The sequence below is a fragment of the Pelecanus crispus genome, chromosome 10 (assembly GCF_030463565.1).
Source record: "Pelecanus crispus isolate bPelCri1 chromosome 10, bPelCri1.pri, whole genome shotgun sequence".
NCBI classification, from domain to species: Eukaryota; Metazoa; Chordata; class Aves; order Pelecaniformes; family Pelecanidae; genus Pelecanus; species Pelecanus crispus.
Window position 1 is genome coordinate 36570769 of NC_134652.1, and position 21338 is coordinate 36592106.

Genomic DNA, 21338 nt, shown 5'->3' on the forward strand with positions numbered 1-21338 from the left:
ATACTTGAACATCACTAATATGTTGATGTTCAGAACAAAATATAACTGGAAATTAAAAAAAAAAAGTGAAGCCACCATGGCACTTACATACAAAAAAAACCAAAATCCACAACATGTATGATTTAGACTAGGGTGTTCTTAATATGGTCTAAGAAACTTGAAGAGAGATATTATCACACAAGAAAAATGCAGTTTTAAACCTTCTTTTCCTGAAAAAAGAAAAAACACCTACTTCACACCAGGGCACTCACTTACCAACAAGAGACCAAGCTCAAAAAGTTCTAGCCAATTTCTTGGGCTTCACTGAGCTTAGCTTTTCTGCCTCACTCCATTTATTATTTATGGTGTAAATTTATCATTATCTGAATTGACCTCAAGAAACAATGAGAACAAAACTAATCTGAAATCATTGTTTCATCACTGCCTCCTGATCTAAAACAGGGTTATAATTTGTTGCTGGCCAATTAAATACATGCTTAGTCTATCTTATTACAGCATATTTAAGCTCTTCTAATTCCATCATTACGTATCATTACTTTTTCCCCAAATGTTGTCCCAAATGTTGTATTTCTGCACTACAAATCTCACAGTTCAGGTAAATATTACCAGAAAGTTGTTACTCCTCCTGCTCAACTGCTTGGGCATATGGCCAGGAGCTAAATTAATAGTTTTCAAATATTTCCTTCCACTTCTGAGCACAAGTTAGCTGAGGACAGCATTTATTATTACTACTTGTACTGCAGTAACATACATACGTCCTCATCAAGTACAGGATAAACCATACTCTACACACTCCATTAAATAAAAGCCAGTCTCAAGAAGTTAACAGAGCAGTAACAGAAGATTACGCAAGTTGAGCGAAGCTTGAGGATAGAGCGAAATGATGACAAGAAGATAATCCTGCATACCTTCTATTAACCAGCTTCTGAACAGCTGATGACTACATAAAAATACAGATAAGCTAAAATGAGATTTGAGGCATACACAGTAAGTGTAGCTTTCAGGGAGCTGCTCATGTGCATAATGGGTTAAAATGAAAAGAACAAACAAAAAAACCCAAACACAACAACAACAACAACAAAAAAAAAACCCACAAAAAACCCACCTGGACAGCATTCATGGGGTAGCCTTAGACTACGGGACAGTTAGTCCTTTATTTTAAAAATAACAAATTGGAGGCCAACAGACATCTATCCTGTCACACAAGGGAAGGAAGCCATGCTGTGTGAGATGGTGCCTTAAGATAAGGATGAGTCAATCCAGCTTAAGGTCAGGCAAAAGGAGACAACAGAAGAGTAAGAAGTGCATAGTAGTGTTGGAATAAAATTACAAGAGAATACTTTTCTCAGGGTTTTAATTACATAAAACAAGGAAAGAAGCAAGGGCAATGGTCTGGTATGGCAGTGACTACAGTGGAAGAAAACTACAAATAAGATATAAGGATATGGTGAATACTGAAAACTGTTAGTGTCTCTAACCAAATCAAGAAAAAGTCTTAATTAATTGCTTGGGTTTTGTTTGGTCATTATCTTTTTTTGCAGTTGAACAGCTGGCCGCCCAGCTTTGCATTCATCTGCACCTCCAGCAGATGAATTTCCAACAAAATTAAGTGGGCAGATCCATCAACTTGACACAGTAACAGCAGAGCCAAATTCAGTCAAATATTTCTCAAATATGCTACAGAAATTTACCTCCAAGAAAAGAAGGGTCAATTCTGCCCTAGCGTTAAGCTAATACAGTGAAGTTGAAGGAGCTGAAGTTGAAAGAGCTCACCCCAGGATAACACGGTTTAGCAATCTTATCAAAACAGGAACACGTATAGCTTTGGGAATAAATATTCTCAAACTATTTTTTTCATCTGGGAGATTAGTAATACTTCAAAAGTCTACATGTAATTACAGTCTAAGTGTAACTGTGTACGATTTCAGGTGATGGAGGAGAGAGTGTATTTAAGCCCTCTCTTATTTGTCAGGCATCCATCTCATTTATCTCACTTTTGTCAACATCTGTAACCAGCCTTTCAATCACCTACACATTTCTATGCCATTGATATTCTTATAATCCTGCCTCTATGGGAGGTTGCTACAAAGGCGAATGTGTCACAGTTCATCTGATGTACTAACAAACAGAAGTTGATAATCATTATCGTACTGCCCTTAAGAATTGCCTCACCAGAATTCACTGTGTTTTCTGTATGCAGTATCTTCTCCAATTACATGCAAAATCATCTCAACAGCAGCTACCACATCAAAACCAAGAACTTCAGAAATGTGCTTCTGAAATGAGTGTCTTTTCTATTTAGAACTCAATTTACACGTTTCAAAACAAGCTCTTAAGACTGGAATCCGTATAAAAAGACGCTTCTGACACTGAATTTACAGTTCTGGTTGTTTTGCATTCTGTGTCTCATTTTCTTTTCTCCACTGGCCAAGCTATGCCACCTTTACCCACAGTGAGCAGTAAAAAAAGCTACAGTGTTCACAGTGACTAATACTTAAAACAGACTAGCATGAAAAGCGCAAACTCCATGGGAGTTGCATGGGCAACTTTGCTCTCCAGACTTTACTGTCGAGCGATTGACTACTTCATCTTCGCCTTTAGAATGATGACATTGTTCATTTGCTGTGCACAGCTGGGGTGTTCATCTCGAAGGGAAAGGCATGGATAACTACACCAAAAAGTAAGATCTAGCTATACAATAGTACGTATATGGAAAATGGATTGCACTCAAACCTAGTTCAGCACAGCTCTCACGGACTCAGCCAAAAGCACTTTTGTACAGACATACCAAAAGTGTAGCACTTGTGCATAGATTACAAAGATTTAGTAACAATCTCTACTGCAGAAATGTAAAAAACATGCTCACAAGGCAAAGTCCAGATGGGGACTCTGCTTGTTGCCTTCTCTAGTCTCACCAAACTGGCAAGCACAACAGCTCATAAAGTTGGCGATTCTGAAGGACCGCTCATATTCATGGAGGATCATAGAATCATAGAATCGTTTAGGTTGGAAAAGACCTTTAAGATCATCCGGTCCAACCATTAACCTACACTATGTAGAAGGCCACAAAGTTCTCTTAATTTGCATGCAGAGCTAGAGTCTCCAAAACCTGATACAAGAACCCTGGCCCCAAACATTAAACTAACTCATGTTTCTTAGTATTCAACCTGTGCATCTATCGTATATAAATTAATATAATCTCTTATGAGAAAGAATTATTTTGTGCCTTAATATTATAGGATAATTAAACATAGCTGAAAACTCGTAGGTTTAACTGCCATCCTGCTCCCAGAAATACAGTAACATGTCCATACTTGCTCCAGAGCAAAAGCTACCAGAAATTTCATGTTCTGACCAAGGTGAATAGCTTTGAGTTGCATGTAGGCTGGAATGCCTTTGGAGCCAAAACCAAAGAAAGGGTCTCCAATCAGTTCTTCCTGTGTATAAGATAGCATGCTCTACATTCATGTAAATAAACAGAAACTGAATTCAAAGCATCCGATTTGACCATAGAGTTTTGTTACTGGAAGATGGAATTTTGTAGTTCCGTATTCTTATACCTAAAGAAAGTGTAATGGGATGGTCATATTCAAGGTGAACAGTACATCAAATGTGTCATTTGATTCTATCACTTCTAGAGATCAGAATGCATGTCTTTATTTGAAGTCAAAACTACTCTGTCCATCTTGTATTAATCCCAATTCATTTATGTAATATGAACAGTTTCTAAGCATACCCCACAAGATTCATCAAGGTACATGCATGCATAACACACCAAAATAACACAGGAAACTATTTTTTGAGCTTTTAGAAGGTGGACTTTTTCCAAGCTATTACTGAACTAATCATCTCGTTCTACTTCGTAAAAGGAACTGCACTGCTTGGGACAGCATCAGTAAGGAACAGAACTCATGTCCAACTATTTTTGATCTAAGAGAACCTAAGTTTTTCTTCCTCCTTTCAAAAACGATCAACTGAATGTCTAAAAGTCTTGCAGCTGGGATGGAGTAAGTACTTGTCATGATACAGTGTGCAAACTGACTGGCTGGGGAGCGCTCTGCTGGAAAAGGACCTGACATCCTGCTGGACAACACTTTAGAATGCATGTCAGCAGCATGCCCCAGCAACAACGAAAGCTAACAGCATAGTGGGCTGAAAGGGCAGGAACATAGCTAGTAGAATGAGAAAGGTGACACTTACTAGATCACATCTAGAAAACTGTGTCCATGTGTCCAGTTCTGTGCCCTCCAATAAAAGACAGACATCAATAAAAGTAGAACAAATTCAGCAGAAGGCCACCAAGACGGTTAGAGGCTGGACCTCTTACCCTGCAAGGAGGGAGAGAAAACTGAGCTTGTTCAGCCTGGGAAAAGGGTGCCTTCAGAGGGACCTAACAGCAGCCCCTCAACACATGAGGAGAGTGCAAAGATTGACAGAGACAGGCTCTTTACAGCCATGCACGATGGGAGGACATTCTGACAGCGGTCAGAAATTGAGGGTGGTTCTGACGAGAGCGAGCACGGATGCGCACAAGAGCGCTTTTCACACTGTCAGGCAAGCAGTGGAAGAGGTTGCCCAAAGAGTTTGTGCAGTCTCTGTCCTTGGAGATTTTCGAGACCTGACCAGTCAGAGTTTAGAGAAAGCCAGTTTGAAATTCAGCATTGAACTTGCTTTGAGCAGAAGGCTGGGCTATAGACATCCATCCTAAGGTCCCTTCTGACCTGAATTATTCTATAATTGTTCTGTAATGCACAGTTACAGAATAATTATATGCAATATACTTAGTTACTAATATTGACTCCTTTTGGGGCAAGAGCAACTCACTTCTCAGGGATACTCTTAAGACAGGTAATAGAAATTTGAACAGGTAACTATCAATAGCTAATCCAGCAACATCATGGAGTACTATTTCCTGACACAAGGATTACTGCCAAAGAAGCCACAGAAACATGTGGCAGGCTGCTGGTTTTGTTCTTTTAACAGAAAATTGTGCAGAACTTCATTTCTGTCAAGCTGTGCCTTGTATTTCTCTCAAACAATGCAGTGGGGGAGCTTAAATATCAGGACATCCCCAAGCTCTGTAAGAAGGCATCCGTATTTACTACTAACACAAAAAACAAACTTGCAAGCAAAAAAACCGCACTATGATAAAAAGGGTCAGGGATATATGGCTTTGGCATCTGCCGTAAAAAGCCATCAAAATAACAAAGATATGAAAACCCCCCAACAATTTAAAAGCTTTGAAAGCTAGTACCCTGTATACAAAATATTTAATCACAGAATGTATTTCAGTCAACATAATTAAATAAAATTGAGATCATGTTGGTAATGCTGCTCTACACAATAGACAAATTCTACCTAAGGGATAAGTGCATTCCAAGAGTAAATAAATTACTTGCAGTATTTATTAATAAAATCAAATTTAATTGTTCAGTGAATTTAAAAGGTGAAATCTACCCCCGCTGAAAATAGCTAAAAGGAGGTGCAAAGTTAGGGAAGATCGTTTAATCATTATATCAAAAGTGACACATCAGTAACAAAGCAAGATTGTACTTCCACAAGAAACTTCCCTCCTCTTCTGAAAACAGGAAAAGTTCCATCCACAGCACATTGCTTTCTCTCACATCATCCTGAAAAACTTCTCTCTCAGCAGCATTATCAAGCATTGCTACTTATGAGGAGTTAGGTATACAGGTGGTATGATGGGATAAACACATGACCGTAAGTTTTTACATTATATTCAGAAGAGATTAAGACACCACACAGCCACTCGCTCACTCCCCCTACCCTGATGGATGGGGGAGAGAATTGGAGGAGTGAGAAACACTCCTGGGGTGAGATAAGAACAGTTTAATAATTGAAAGAAAGTAAAACAGTAATGATAATAATAACAATGTAGTAATAGTAATAATAGTAGTAGTAGTAATAATAATAATAATATACAAAGCAAGGGATGCACAATGCAATTGCTCACCCCCCGCCAACTGATACCCAGGCAGTACCTGAGCAGCGATCGCTGCTCCCCGGCCAACCCCCCCAGTTTCTATACTGCCCATGACGCCATATGGTATGGAATAGCCCTTGGGGCAGGTTGGGTCAGCTGGCCTGGCTGTGCCCCGCCCCAACTTTCTTGTGCCCCTGGCAGAGCATGGGAAGCTGAGAAGTCCTTGACTGGCATAAGCAGTACTGAGCAACAACTAAACCATCAGTGTGTAATCAACATTCTTCTCCTACTAAATCGAAAACACAGCACTATGCCTGCTGCTAGGAAGAAAACTAACTATTCCAGCCAAAACCAGGACACAAACCAAACACCAACACCACCCCCCAACACTGTCCGCTAAAGCTCCCCCCTACCCCTGTACACAACATCATCTTGGTTTTATACAGAGACTACATGCACGTTTCTGAAGGCATTTGGAAACCTTCTACAGGAATGGCACAAAAAGTTATCTTTAACACTTCACGGACCCTAATAAAATATTCTGAGACAAGAAAATAAAGCTTAAAAAGAGGCATTCCCATTATTTTAGTTTAAAATGTTACAAAAGCGCAAAGAACTGAAAATGCAGTAAAATATTTGGTATTCACATTTAGGTGGATAGTTTGTTTTTGGAGACAAAGGAAAAAATAGACTTAACACTTGAAGACTGCTTTTTAAATCCATTCGACAGCACCTCCCTTCCAGAACTAGTTCACTTGACCTGACAAGTGAAGCAGACAGATCATAAAATATGTTGGGGTTTTTTTGCAGGTCAGACTGCAGGTGCCTGATTTGCATGAAATTGTCATTTCAGTTAAGTACTTTCACTTTCTCCATTTTGCAATACTGAAACTGAAGTAACCAGAATAAACAAAGCTTTTTGTTTCTGCCCTATTGAATACAGTATCTGTAAATGACCCAGGGAATGTTTTGGTTATGATATTCAAAGGTATGGGGGGTGGACTGCATAAATCCCCTAGTTTATTTCAAGAATCAAAAGTGCATTTTTCCACTCAACCAAAACACACTGTTCCTCAAACTGTATTTTTTTTGTATTAGATACACACCCAGTATCCATTATCTCAATTAGGATCAAGCAAATTATAACACTGGTCAATTACTTTAACCAATTTTAGCTACAATTTCACTTTTCTAACTAAATTACTTTCCTGTGTCCACAGTTTGTGTATGTGGGGGACAACGAGATTCTGCTCAGAAAGCACAGAACACTTCACAAAATTTTATCAAGCCTTGAGCAAGGCATTCTCAAATGCAAATTTTAATTTCAAGAGAAGCAAATTCTTGAAACAGAAGGCTAAAACAATCCTCAAGACTTACTGATACATGAAAGAGGAAATAAAAAAAAATTCAAAACAGAGTTCTGTTTCTAATGTTTCATTTGTTATCTTACACTCAAAACCATAGCAGAAGTCGTATCTTCAAGTGCTCCATCCAGGGCTGGAGCTCCAATCTGCAGTTCAGTATAAACTTATTGAGAACAAAGCCTCTTGATGTAGCAATGCTTTTTAGAGATGTAAGCCTTTTCTGCGTTTTCTTAAGCTGTGTAAATGCTCTATCACAGTATACCAACTATATTGGTATAAAAATTATCAGCGTGGGTGACAGCTGAGTTTGCTGATCGAACTGGGATAAGCCATACTGTCAACAGCACAAGTTTTAGTCCTATAGCCACAGTAAAGCTTTCTGGAGTATGCAGGCAAAAAGGAAACTCTCCATGGGAGTTTACAGTCTCAGGACTTGATCTTGAAAGGCATTCAGCATTAAAAACCCCTGTGTCCGAATACAACACCCATAATTATCAATTAAGTTAGCTGCATACTGAAATGACAATATAAAAATGAAGCTTATGTAATTAACCTGCTGTTTATTGGATTTCATATCCAAGTAGATCTTTAGTCCAATTTATAGTGTACTGCATATAAAGTCAAAAGGTCCTTATGGACTATTCACTCATGTAGCAAACTTTAGAGAGATGAAATACAACTGCAATGGAACTAGAACAATTGCAGTGTTAGTACAGTACAATTACAGTCTTTGAATATTTAGTAAGAGGAACACACACATAGATTTTTATATACTGAGTAACAAAAAAAAAACCACATCAGTAAAGCTCAACATGTGTGCCACAACTGTTTCATGTACATTTTGTAGCATATTATGCAAAAAACCCAACCAAAACAGCAACAACAAAAAAACCCAACCAACTAAAAAAGTATTAAATCCACCCAATTAGTTCCTCATTCCCTCTTGGGATTTCTAACAAAACGGTCACCATTACAGACAACCTTCTTCAGTAGTCATTTGTCTAAATGCCATTGCCCTACACTTCCTATAACATCTATGAACTATGGTATGGTCTGAGCAAAAGAGATCAAGAGCTGAAGACCACAGCGAGCTTTCAGCTTGACACAGAGTGAGTTACTGAATAGACAGACAAGCAGAAAGCTTTACGAGAGTTACACAGAAATGGGGACACGGAGCTCAAAAGTCCCTTTAGTGCCTCTGGAAAGAATAGCTAGAAACAGGCTGGTGAACAAGTGGGAATGACAGACATCCTCAAATATATTCCATGTCACTCATGCAGGCAGAAGAGCCCAGCTTCAACTTTTCACCTGTTGCTGCCATAGTCAAAGACCTAAGCTGCAGCAAGCACCACCCTGCCCCTTCTGGTCCCTGCAAGTTTCTTCTGTCCTCCCGAGGCCTCGCTGCATGCTGCTGCCCCTCACTGCAGGCTCCAAGGACCTTGCTAGGCTTTCTATCTCTGCTGCAACGTACAATCACGCCAATCTTCTCTTCCTGATCCTCTCACCCAGGTAATTTTTAAGGGACCTAAACCAATACAACTGTGAATAGAAGAAAAAGCCAAAAAGTCCACACCTACTATTTCCTTTTTCTAGCAGGATTACTTCCAGAGCACCACTTCAGGTGAGGCACTTTGTATTCAGTAACAGCAGGACAAGCAACGGTGGGAGGCTGCTTGCACTCAAGTGAGAAGACTCAATACTTGTAAGAAATATTTAAATTCTAATAGCCTATTAATTAATTGAAACTGTATCACTAAAGCTACGGTTGGTTTCACACATTAATGAAGTCACGTTTTTGTACTGATGTTCTTATTTTAGTCACGTGGTTAGAACATCCTCTACAGTACATCCTCTTACTGTTAGAGGTTAATCAGGGTAAACATCCTTGACCAGGACAACCACTACCACCCTGTTATCCAGGCCTAATGTGAATTACTGGGTATCAGAAGTTATGTGGGTTAACGGTTCAGTATTTCAGGAAGTTAACTGAAAGGGCCAGTTAAAATTCAGAGTGAATAAGGTAATTTAAGACTGATGTCTATTTAATGTCCTAGGAGGAAGAGATGCGGACAATGTATGTGGGATAAACATGTGAAAGCCAGCAATGCTAAGGTTTTCATAGAGCTCTTAACAAATCCAAAATGTTCTACAACATCAAGTTGCCTGTGTAGCCTAGCAAACCCTAAGAATAGTCTTGAAAGCACTACAATCCCACAATGTACATAATGGCATCACCTCATCTGAAAAACTGAAATTTAATTCTCATCAATTCATCCTGTAAGGGTATACAGGAGGAAAAATAGTCTTGAGAAAAAACAGTGAAAACACTGAGAACAGCTGAACGACACAGTACGATCTGGGAGCTCACAGATTAAGACAGCATCATGAGCATTCTGCAAACGCATCATGACAAATCAGATATATTCTACATACTCAGGAAGCAGGGAAGACTCTAAAATAAGAGAATTATTTCCAGTAATATTTTTTTTTATATGGATGGAATTAGCCCATAAGAATCCTCATCATCTGACTTCATCACAGAAGTGTAGTAAGATTTCAGTTACATTCCTGTACACAGAGTGGAATACTATACCTAAAAGAGAATAACCAATTTGGCTCAGGGATACACATTTCCATATGTAAGAAAATAAACTCTCACTAACACCCTGAAGATTTTACAAGTTCCTCCAAAACAGGTGTTGTGTCACACTGAAGTAGCTGTGAAGTGCAGCCAATATAACAAAACAGTTTCTTTGTCCTCCTGGTAAAGAGCTGTAGTCCCACAGATTCTCACCACTTCATTCTGAGGGGTTTGTGTTGGTGGGCTTGCTTCCCGCCCCCGCCCCCCCCCAAGTATCTCCCACCAAGAGAGTTTCAAATAACTTTTTTTCAGATTCTCTCAAGCAAAATCCTCTGCAGCCAAACAAAAAAACCAACCCAAAACCAGAAAGAATTAAGAAAATGGTGCAAAGTGAAAACAATATATTTTCAGTATCTTAGCAGGTATGCACAGTATTAAGGTAAGCTAAGCGTTTCCACATTTCTTCCTAGTTTTCATTTTCTGTCCTGTATTTCACATATACAGTCTGTACACCCTATGAGCTGAAAGAAGTGCAAAAACCAACACAAACCCCTTCTCACCTTCCAGACAGTGAGGATAGTTCAGGGCAGGTAATGAGAAATTCAAATAAAGAAAATCCTTCCTCCTCCTGCCCCCCGCCCCCCCCCCCCCCCCCCCCCCCCCAGGAAAGAAATCTTTATTCCTGTTATTAGTAAGAATCATTTCTGAAGCCCAAGTGCAGAGACTCATAATCATGAAATTAGGTCCCTACACATCATTCACATTAGCATCCTGTAAAAGAGGAAACCAACACTACCTAAATTGTATGTCACCCACCATCAAATGACTACTTCTTTTCCCCTGTTGTTGATAATATTTTTCTAACGTCTTTAGTCCTTTATTCTATTTTCCACATGCAGGAATCCCAGCAGAATACTGACTTAAAACAGGATCAAGAAAGAGGCAAGCTATTGCCTCCAACAGAAAGACATACTGATAAGGAAAAATGCGGTGATTTTTGAAGCATCACTAATTATTTATAAACGCCATGATTTAGGTATGGGTAAAACAAATGTCAGAAGGAAGCAGTGCACTTTCCAGAACAAAATTCCTTATGAATTCCTTATGCATGTATGGGTAATAATTCTGCCTTGGAGATACGGGTCAAGCATCAACAGCAACAGAGTCTGCATTCTTCAAGAATTTCAATGATGCTATAGCAGAACACAAAGTTAGTGTGACTGAAGTTATTGATTTAAAATTCATTTTGCATTTTCCCAGAAAAAGTGGAAAGGCCCTATTTTATAAGTTCACATCTAGCTAGCATGTCACATCGCACAGCAATTTCCAAAGAAATTAGAAAGACAGCTTTGAAATTATTCTGTTTAACATAGTAGTGACAGCTTTAGGATGGTAAAGGAAGCTTTTTCTAACTCAGAACAGCAAATTAGCCCAGACTCTGCATCAATATCAACAGTAATGCACAATCATCTAAGACATACAGGAATCAAACAAATTGGTGCTGTACTTGCTACTTTTACTATTACTTCCAATGATGCTCTTACTGATGTATTTCCTAATGACCTTTAATTCGGAATTTAGGAAAGCAGACAGTCAAATTGCCAGATATACTTTGCATTTATCATTCCACAAATATAACACAGAAAATCTACTTGCAGATCATATTACCTCACTTTGCCTTCTTTATTGACATTTTACCATTTCCGTTTCCAGGAAGAAATCATAAGAACACAAGAAGACTAGTCATCTGCTGCTTTGAATTTGATGCTACTTCTATGGAAACCATGTAAAAGCTCAATTTAAAAACTTGGAAGTTCATCAGAGATGTGAATTGGCCAAAATTTGTACGATTCACCTCTTCATACTTCTCCAGGTCAGACACTAACATCAGAGACATGCAAGACTTTCCCCAACTCACTGAAGTCTGACCGTGCATCAGTGACAGAGGGAGAAGCTGGGTGTGCAGAGGAAAAAATAGAAATAAAAAAAAAAATAATAATAATCTTGTGCCTTTGCTTTGCAAGCTTGTGCGAAGACACTAGAAATTGCCAAAAAGCTTGTTCCTTAGCTGCAGCTCACAGGACAGACATGCAGATAGAAGGATGTGGGCCATGCAGCCCCACCCCATTGATGCTGCAACTACATCGAACATATATCTACCTCATTCACTTCCCTTGGTGCTTGCCAGACTAAGTGCTTGCATCTGTTCCCCACCAGCAGCAGCTGCCTCTAGGGTGCTGAAGCACCCATGAGGATCCCCATCACACTTCCAGTACTCCAGCTGAAAAGCATCTCAAAACTAGGTAAACAGCTGGTAAGTGATATGCCCAATGCCACAGAACAAAGTTATGTCAGATGGAACCATGTATCAATACTGTGATTTCAGCTTCTTGCTTCAACAAGAGGAACATGTTTCCCTTGTCAACTACGCTTATTTACACCTCTCTCTTACTGCATGCTATAGCTATTTATATTCTCTGCTCTTTATTGCTGTCCACCCCTCTCTTCCAAAAACCATGCAAAACTACATCTCTTAACCGTGGTATTATTTTGCTGTCTTGTACTACTCTAAGCTTTCCTACTGTATGACCACCCTCCTCCCCAGACTCAGTAGGGTTTTTTTATCACAACAAGTCTCTAATAATAATGTTTTCTTGCCTTTCTTTCTTTCCCTGGCATTCTGCTGCAGGACTGTCACCAACAAAATGTGGCAGCTCAGGAGAACTTATAAATTCAGGAAAAAGGATGAAGTTGAAGAGATAAAAAAGAAATACCTTTCCAGGAAGAATACTTTCAAGTTTTAAAGGCACAGGGAAAAGTAAACTCTTTATAAAACATTCATAGCACTTTTGTGCAGTATGAATCTACAGCAAACGCCCTCCAGCAACTTTAAGAAACTCGGATCATTCTCATGGCTTATGTCCACTAACCGCAGGTGAGGCAAGCACAAGACAGTAAAACAGAACAGCTTCTGTACTGCCACAGAAGTTGACGCCACCCAGCGTTAGTATTTTTATTTAGTATTATGAACTGAGAATTTGTTGAGGATTCTATTCTAACACAACAGATACTGGAAGATGAAAGTTAAGACTTAAAACCTCAAGGCATTGTGTAGTTAATTATTCTCTCTCCAAGTACTATCACAAAACAGGCAAGCGGTCACAGCAACCATGAGATTTCCAGGGGAATACCAGAGTCATAGTATTACTTTTTTTCCCCCTTCAAACTCTGTTTATTAACTGGCTTACTTGCTTCCCGGGTTAATTCTCTGCTGCATCAGTTTCCTGACCCAGATTGCTGAATAGCTCCAAGATTGCTATTGTTAGTCACAAGGGAAGGAGGCAGAAATAACAGCTTGAGAGTAGGGAGGGAGATCGAGTCTTTAACAGCACTGATGATGTATGACAGATTAAACTGGTTGTCTAACAAAGGTGTAAGAGAAGGAATTAAACATAGGACTGTTTAAGCAGACTACCATAGCTATCAAGGTTAATGACAATTTCTTCATTAACTTCAGCAGCATTATGTGCGGACTTTTCTAACATGGTGGAAACATACATGAAAAATTTATCACTTCACCAAAGTATCTTTCCTTTAGTTTTAGAAATATTATTATTAAGGCATGATATATACTTTTAATTAATCTCTCAATTGAAAGGCTGGAGATGGTACTTAAGAAGATGTCTGATACTGCTAGAGATACTAACATCTGTTTTCTCTCTTTTAAAGCAGATGGTAGAGAACTCAGTGATCTACCATGTTCTCCCCCATTACTTCTGCCCTTGCACAAGACTGCTGTATTTGAAGAAAATAGTATTAAGACAGATAAAGAGATATGCCACGCAGACGGTTCAACCAAGAAGATGAAACAATTGTGGTTACTAAAGTGGTATCGGTGAAGAGTTTTTATGAGGCTAATAAAAAACTTCTTTAGTGTCCCCCACCATTTAATGTACCAGAGCAAATAATAAAATGGATGACTGATTTTCTCTGATGAAAAAGTAAATATATAGGAAATGTAAATTGCTAGCTTCAAAAATCCACAGCATCATAAAATATATAATTAAACTCCAATACCTGAAAAATGTAACACCATCAAAAGATGCTGCCCACTTATTAGCTATCAAGTCTCACTTTTGCAAACAAGAATTTCAGGTTTGTTCAACACAGTACCTACTTTCCAGAAAATAACACAGAAGCAGATAATAGCCATCTATCTGTATTGGCCCAAAAGGACTAAACAATTTAAGTGTAAATTGAAACATAGCTCAAAGAAAAGACTAAATGCCCCTGTTCATTTTTATAAGGGAAAAAACACACTGATAAAATGGTTTAATTTTGAGAAAAAAATTTATAGGACATTCACGTTTAAAGCTTGAGCAAAACATATAGGAAGCGTAACAAAGTTATGATCATAGCTTTAAGGAAGAATGCAGAGAACATGCCAGCCCTGCCTGGAAATTAGAGCTTCTCAGTTGAATATTCGTATGTGTAGGGCACACTGCTATCACCATTTGGCTCTGAAGGCTTCCATGCTACTTTCCACCAAATTGTAGGTGTCATCAGTGTACTTTGGAAAGAGGACAGAATACAAGTGGCTTGTGGACTGGACTGGAGATGCTTTGTCTGGATCTCTTCTACAGACAAACATAGACACATACTCTCCAAAAAAACACCTCAGTTCCTCAACTCTAGTTCCACAGTATTTCTCAATTTACTGATAAGCACAGACCGTTTCACATGATCCTAAAAAACATGCAAGAGGCTTAGTTCCTTCTGCTAGACAGACAAGAAAGAAAATATCACTGCAACAGTGCTTAAATTACTGAAATTCAAAGAAAGGAAGGCTGTAGGGGCTGGTTTCTTGCAAGGATTCTTGGCAGTTTTTGCCATTCTCCTCACTGCAGGTGCATGTGTCAGTAGAGAAGCAATTCTGTAACACCAAAATACAGCAGTCAGTTCCAGTCAGTCATGTTGGCACTGAAAAAACAGATTAATTATGCTGGAAAATCCAAATACAAAATGTTAAAGACAACTGTCAGATCAGTATTTGAATGGCCTGGAAATATGACGTGTATAAATATATTCCCACTGATCAGCTCAGCATCTTGCTTACCCTAATACCTCTCCATGTTACTTGAACTACCACACTGATTTATTTACAAACTCACACAGCCAAAAATTCAGCTTCTATCTTTAGTAGTATATCACATACTAAGTAATATTAAAAATAACTAACACCATATTAAGTTCCAAGCAGCGAGAAAAGACAGCACTAAGAATTAGAGCTGTATCTTCCACAAACATGCCAAGTGTTGTGCTCTTTTCATTATTTTTTTTAAAAGTATTGTAGGAGGGGAAACTACAGCAAATATAAAAATAAAAACCAACTGCAACAATGAACCCAACATATCATACACTAAGTACGTTAGAGATCAGTGCTCAGGTAACACTGATCAACACATGCCACACATTGTCTGTTCCAGTCTATGACCAGCAGGGTTGTAGAACAGTGGTAGCTTTTTGCAGAGACAGCCACCAGAAGGACTTTTGACTGTTTGCCATGTCTAAACTCCATTTTGGGAGTCGGCCATTTTATTAAAAATTTACTAACAGTAGATTTTATTTTACTGAATGGTGTTAAATAACCTAATCCAAAAAATTATTTAAAAGATGACAGATACACCTGTCTAGAAACAAACATTTTGATTTGGACTGTGAAAGTGCTGAAAACTGCACTGAGACAGGATGCTTACCAGATGCTTTTGCATACATTAAACACTTAGTCGAAGAGTTCTTTCTGTGGGAAAGGTGAGAGCTCCCATCTAAAAAGCAGTAATTCTGTGGTTTATGTAACTTCTGCATTGAATTCTATATTGAAAGAAAAATTCCATCTCGGCAAAACAAACCCAGAAAAGCCAGACAACAGAAACGGGTCCTAATGCACTGCAAACCAAAATAATCATCAGCCTGATTCAGAGCAGAATAGTAACAGGGCTGTTTGCAGGAAAGAAGCAAACAGAAATGTGACAAGAACATTCGTCTTTTAGAATCACAGAATCATAGAATGCTTTGGGTTGGAAGGGGCCTTCAGAGCCCACCCAGCCCAGCCCCTGCAGCGAGCAGGGACAGCTTTAACCAGATCAGGTTGCTCAGAGCCCCGTCCAACCTGGCCTGCGATGTTTCTAGGGATGGGGCCTCCACTGCCTCTCTGGGCAACCCCTTCCAGTGCTTCACCACCCTCAGTGTAAAAAATTTCTTTCTTATGTCTAGTCTAAATCTATTCTTCTTTAGTTTAAATCCATTATTCCTTGTCCTCTCACAACAGGCCTTGCTAAAAAGATTCTCCCCATCTTTCCTGTAGGCCCCCTTTAAGTATTGGAAGGTCGCAATAAGGTCTCCTCGCAGCCTTCTCTTCTCCAGGCTGAACAACCCCAACTCTCTCAGCCTGGCCTCGTAGGAGAGGTGCTCCAGCCCTCCGATCATTTTTGTGGCCCTCCTCTGGATCCGAGCATTTTGTCCCTGAGCATTTTTAGAGTGAGGGAAGATGAGTCTATACATACATTTTTATGCTCTGAAATTTAAACAGAAGCGCTGGAAATCTCCGAGACATCCTTCAAGAGTGGGAACACACCAAAATGCCTTGTGCCCTTTCTAACCTACCACACAGACTGACAGGGGTCTCTCTCCCAAATCTCCCATAAAGCTGTGTGGGAGTTCATGAGTGAAATCATGTGACTTTAGCTCCCCTGCAAAAAGCATTCAGAACAACAGAAGTATTAAGCAGTTTTACCTTTTGATCAGTGAATTTAGGAGCCTAAATAGAAGATGAACTATTCTAATGGAATTTGAATGAAGAAGAGCAAATTCTGGGGCCCAATGAAGTCAGTCCATGTGTCCCTACTAACTGAACTTGGAGTGAAACAGCAAAGGGTCTTCTCTTAAGAGGCAGTTTAGTTTCGTAAGCGTGAAACAAACACACACTTTTTTTTTAAAAATCACATCTTTCAATACAGATATTTTGTAACAATGTAATTCTCCCATTTTAAAAGTTGTCAGAAATCTAGTGTGAAGTATTCTCAGATTTTTGGAAGATCTCAAAACTAAATCTGCTGTCATGAGTCATCACTACAAGTTGCTAGAGTTTAACCTCAACCATTCTACATTTCTCACTCCTTTTCATATACCTACAAAATTATGAATTTAGTTAGATCCTAATTAGCTTTTTGGTGTTTGTTACAGCTTTTTCCTCACAGCTGAACTAGAAGTGTTGTAGGAACAGGACTAACAAACTTATGCCTGCTTCCAAGTACATCAACTTAACTTCTTGCATAGTATGTCGCTAAGGCATAAGAGGAACTGTAGGTGCAGATGTACAAAGTAAACGAGGGTGAGAGGGGAAGGGAAGTATGGGCACTAAATGAACTGCAAAAGACATATCTACTGAAGGAGAAACAGGATAAGAGAGATACCAAACACACTTAGATTATCCATTTGCTGAATATTACAAACTCAGTAAACCAATATGAATACGTAAGAGTAAAGCCTGTGACACAAAGCTTACTGACAATAAACATTTTATTCTTTGTCAGTAAAAAGTTCAGAACAAGCAGTGCAGGGCAGAAATGCTATCACAGGTACCAAACCCGGCCTACAATTGGGCACTACGCTGTAGAACAATTTTAAGATTAGAGGCATCAAGGCAGTATAGACATCAAGAGAACTAACACATCAACTACAAAACAAATAAATCAAAACCATATCAAATCTCAAATATTAGTTTCTAAACTGAGACACTCCACATACACCAGTGGTGAAACTGAAAGTCAAGACATGTTAGAAGCATGTAATTTGTTTTGAAAATAACATCTTCCCATTCATACTTCTCCTCAGTAAGTAGCCATCAAGGTAAAACACTAGCCTCTACAGCATGCGAGTGAATACAGAATCAAATGTTCCATGCTTCGTAAAAGAAACATGCCCTTAGATAGAGTGCCAAGGACTAAGAGGAAGCCAGTTTCCACCTAAGCAACAATAAATATTTCACTAGACAAATTCTACCATATTAGGATACAAGTGTTGGTCCCCAGCCTCCTCATATAAGGGGCACAGCATGATGTGTAGTTTTATTGGACAGCCTAGTCTGTACTGCAAGTTGTTCTTTTTCAAAGCAAGCTGTAAGGTGCCCTTAGCATCATATCCTGCCACAGGAGTCAACTGCACCAATCCCCCTGGATGCCCGAGAGCCATGAGGTCTTACGGTGGCTGCGTACCTGACGCTCTGTCATTAAAGGTCCACTCACTCACCTCCCCTACTTCCAAATGCTGTACGGCTGCGGTAGGCAAAAAACAGTTTAAATTGTGAACACTTATAGGCAGCAGATAACTGGGGCAGGAGAAGAAGAATGTCTAAACTGCCAAGCTCAAGCCTGGTACTAGCTAGCTGCAACTGGTATGTGCTGGTTTTAAATTCTGTTAACATCTCAACTAAACAAAGCTGACATATCCTGAGTAGTCCAATTAATAAAGAGACGTAAAACAGAGCCACCAATTAGGAGGCAGATCGCACTTCATGCTTCTGTACACACACTTAGATTGGGAAAAATCAAGGGTTTAGGGGCCCAAAGGGGGCTGATGAAGATCCTGGCTGCAGAAACAGTCCTGGCAGTGAGGAAAAATCCTGGAGGCCAGGAAAATATGTAGAGAGACAAATATGGGGAGATACCCAGTAAGGCCCAAGACAGGTGACTGCAAACAGATGTATGGGACAAAACCATCGTAACTTTCTGCCCAACCTTCCTGGACTAGCAGCAATCTCCCCACTGGGAAGAAAAGTTGAGATGTGAAAATAACACTGTGGGGAAAACAATGAGTGAGCATGTCGTATCATCAAGCAGGGTAAAAACTGATCTCCCTGGCTCTTAAATAAACCCTAGTAGCCAGATCTACTATGGGTCATAACTCTGTCTTGCTTGTGACAAAGTTTTTGGCCTACCACAAGGCACTCGCTCTTCATCATATGTACTCAGTAAATGATGTGTAATGGGCACTAGTTTTTAGCCAATAGCTCAAACAGCTTCAATACAAAGGTAAGACTCAGGCAGATAGCATTCTCAGAGCCAGTATCACTATGTGAGCATGTATGCTTCGCATCAGAAGTGACCACGACTTTAACTGGCTTAGCGCTTATTTCATATCCACCGAATCAATGTCTTCCACGTAATACATTTTGCATTGACAACAGCTACCTATAAAGAAGGACATTTATGTCTTTGCAAACTTCCTCCAGCAGCATAGGCACTAGTTCTGAAATATGCTATAATATCTGCCTTAGGTTCCGATATATTCATGGTTAGGTGCAAGTTAAGAAGAGAAATGAGGTGACAGCTTCATATACATTTAAAATAGCTCAAGATGCACACTCCCTCTCTTTTTTTTTTAAGGCTATTTCCCCTCATCACCATTTTTATTTTTTAAACATGAAGAGCAACTCAACCTCTAATGGATTTCCTGTTACACAGATTTCCTTCTCACCTAATAGCTTTATAACTAGATGGTTTCTCTCTCTCTCTCAATACTTAAGAGAAAAACAGAACTCAATGACAATACTAACACCTGAGGTTCTGGTTATACCAGCATATACCTTGTCTTTCTTAAAATATGTGATAAAAATTATTGCATGGGATTGAATGATTTTTAAAAATTTATTTATCACCAAATAAAAATTAAGCTAAACCATGAACATTGATGTGTTTTTTCCTGCATTTTGCTTCCTTGCGTGATGTACCAAGACAGACGTGGGTCACTGCAGATCTGATAACCCCTGCAGATCTCATCACCCTGCACCATTTCAGTAACTAGTAGCAAGCCCTAGCAAGATCTCATCTTCAAAGGGAGCGAGCCTAAAATGTGCTTTTTCAGGTACGGTTCTTCCAAAACAAGCCCAAACCTTCCGCTCGTTAAAATTCTCCAGGGATCTTTATGCTAATAAAAAGGGCCTAGCCAGAGACCTTTGACATGCTGAAGCTCTTCCCAGTTGCTCCCTTGAGACTAGCCACTTCTGATTTCCACTTTGAAACATCTGTTCTAGCTTTAGGCTCAAGGTCATTCTTCCCCTCAAAAATATCAGCCCAGGATCTGTTTGCATTAATGCTCTTGGCACTCCCTGGCTTCCACTCCCTCAGGGAGAAAAATGTCACTATGTCTCATTATGTGCATCACAGCACCTCCACTATGCGTCTTTCTGACAAACATGATTTTCAGAGAGAACAAGCACACTTTCACCTACCTCAGCTGCTGCTCAATCTTGCTTCTCTGCTCTCCCCTAATACCGTATCCTTATCCCACATTAAGTCACAAATCTAAGTCCTTCAACTCCATCCAAGATCTGATCAATTGCTTCCTTCCCACCTCCTCCCTCTTTCAGAGCCTGTTGCAGAATGCATCCTTATTCCTCAAGTTTATCCCTCAGCAGAGCTCCCGAACCCTCCAAAACCAGAGGCCTAACTTAAGGGAGGTAAGGAAAGAGGACCCAATACGAACACAGAAGCCAGGTCAAGTAACAGGCTAGATCCTCCTTATACACAAACACACGAGTTTTTCTGGGTCTTTTCTCCTTTATGCCTCCTCTTGTTGGCCTGGTGTGCCGGACATACTTGTTGAACCACCCAAAAGCTGATTAGCCCATAAAAATGTAAAAACCTATCAAGAATTTAGACAGAGAAGCCAGATCTTTGTCTGCTAATCTCTGGTTTCCTACATTTACGATATTTTTCCATCTCTATACTGACAGGTTTACCCTCTATCACGTACTTTGCCTATTCCAGAGGACTAACTACTAGAGGAACCAGGGACTTCTTCAAACATGCCACTGAACTGAAGCATAAGGGTAACAAACCCAAGACCTGTAGTAGCAAAACAGCTCTACAGTTTTATATCCTTGCTGTTCAAACACAGAAGTTCATTTGCTTTTGTGGGTTCTTTTCCTTTTCTTTCTTTCTCATGCATTTGATGCGGTCATGATCTGCACACCAGGAAAGTAACACGGACTCCCAAGAACAAGTGACACTGTAGATTTTACCTACCTGACAACACTCAAGAAAATTCTCACAACCAAAAGCTAGTAACATGAACAGAAATAATTCTTCCTTCATCAAAACATATGCTAGCAGCTCCTTAGTCATTATTATTGATTTAACATTACATATTCTTAAAATTCATTTCTCATTAAGTATTTCATGATATTTCAGGAATGGCAAGCATTACGTGTTTCGTATCGGCCCTAACATACGTGCCTAGCTTATTTCATTTATTGAACGGTCAAAATATTTGCTAATAATCTCACTTGAGGAAAAAAAAAATACTGTCAGAGTTCAGAATCAACCCTCTACATTTTAACTACAGTACAGTATAATTAATATAACATCAGCATGTCTATGAATTCTATCAA

At 39.3% G+C, this 21338-nt stretch overlaps 1 protein-coding gene across 3 annotated transcripts in view; it reads right to left on the bottom strand.

The window, feature by feature from the left end:
* CTNNA3 (catenin alpha 3) overlaps positions 1-21338 on the bottom strand; it is a 544923-nt gene that overhangs the window by 172264 nt on the left and 351321 nt on the right. The gene's annotated exons all lie outside the window — the stretch shown is intronic.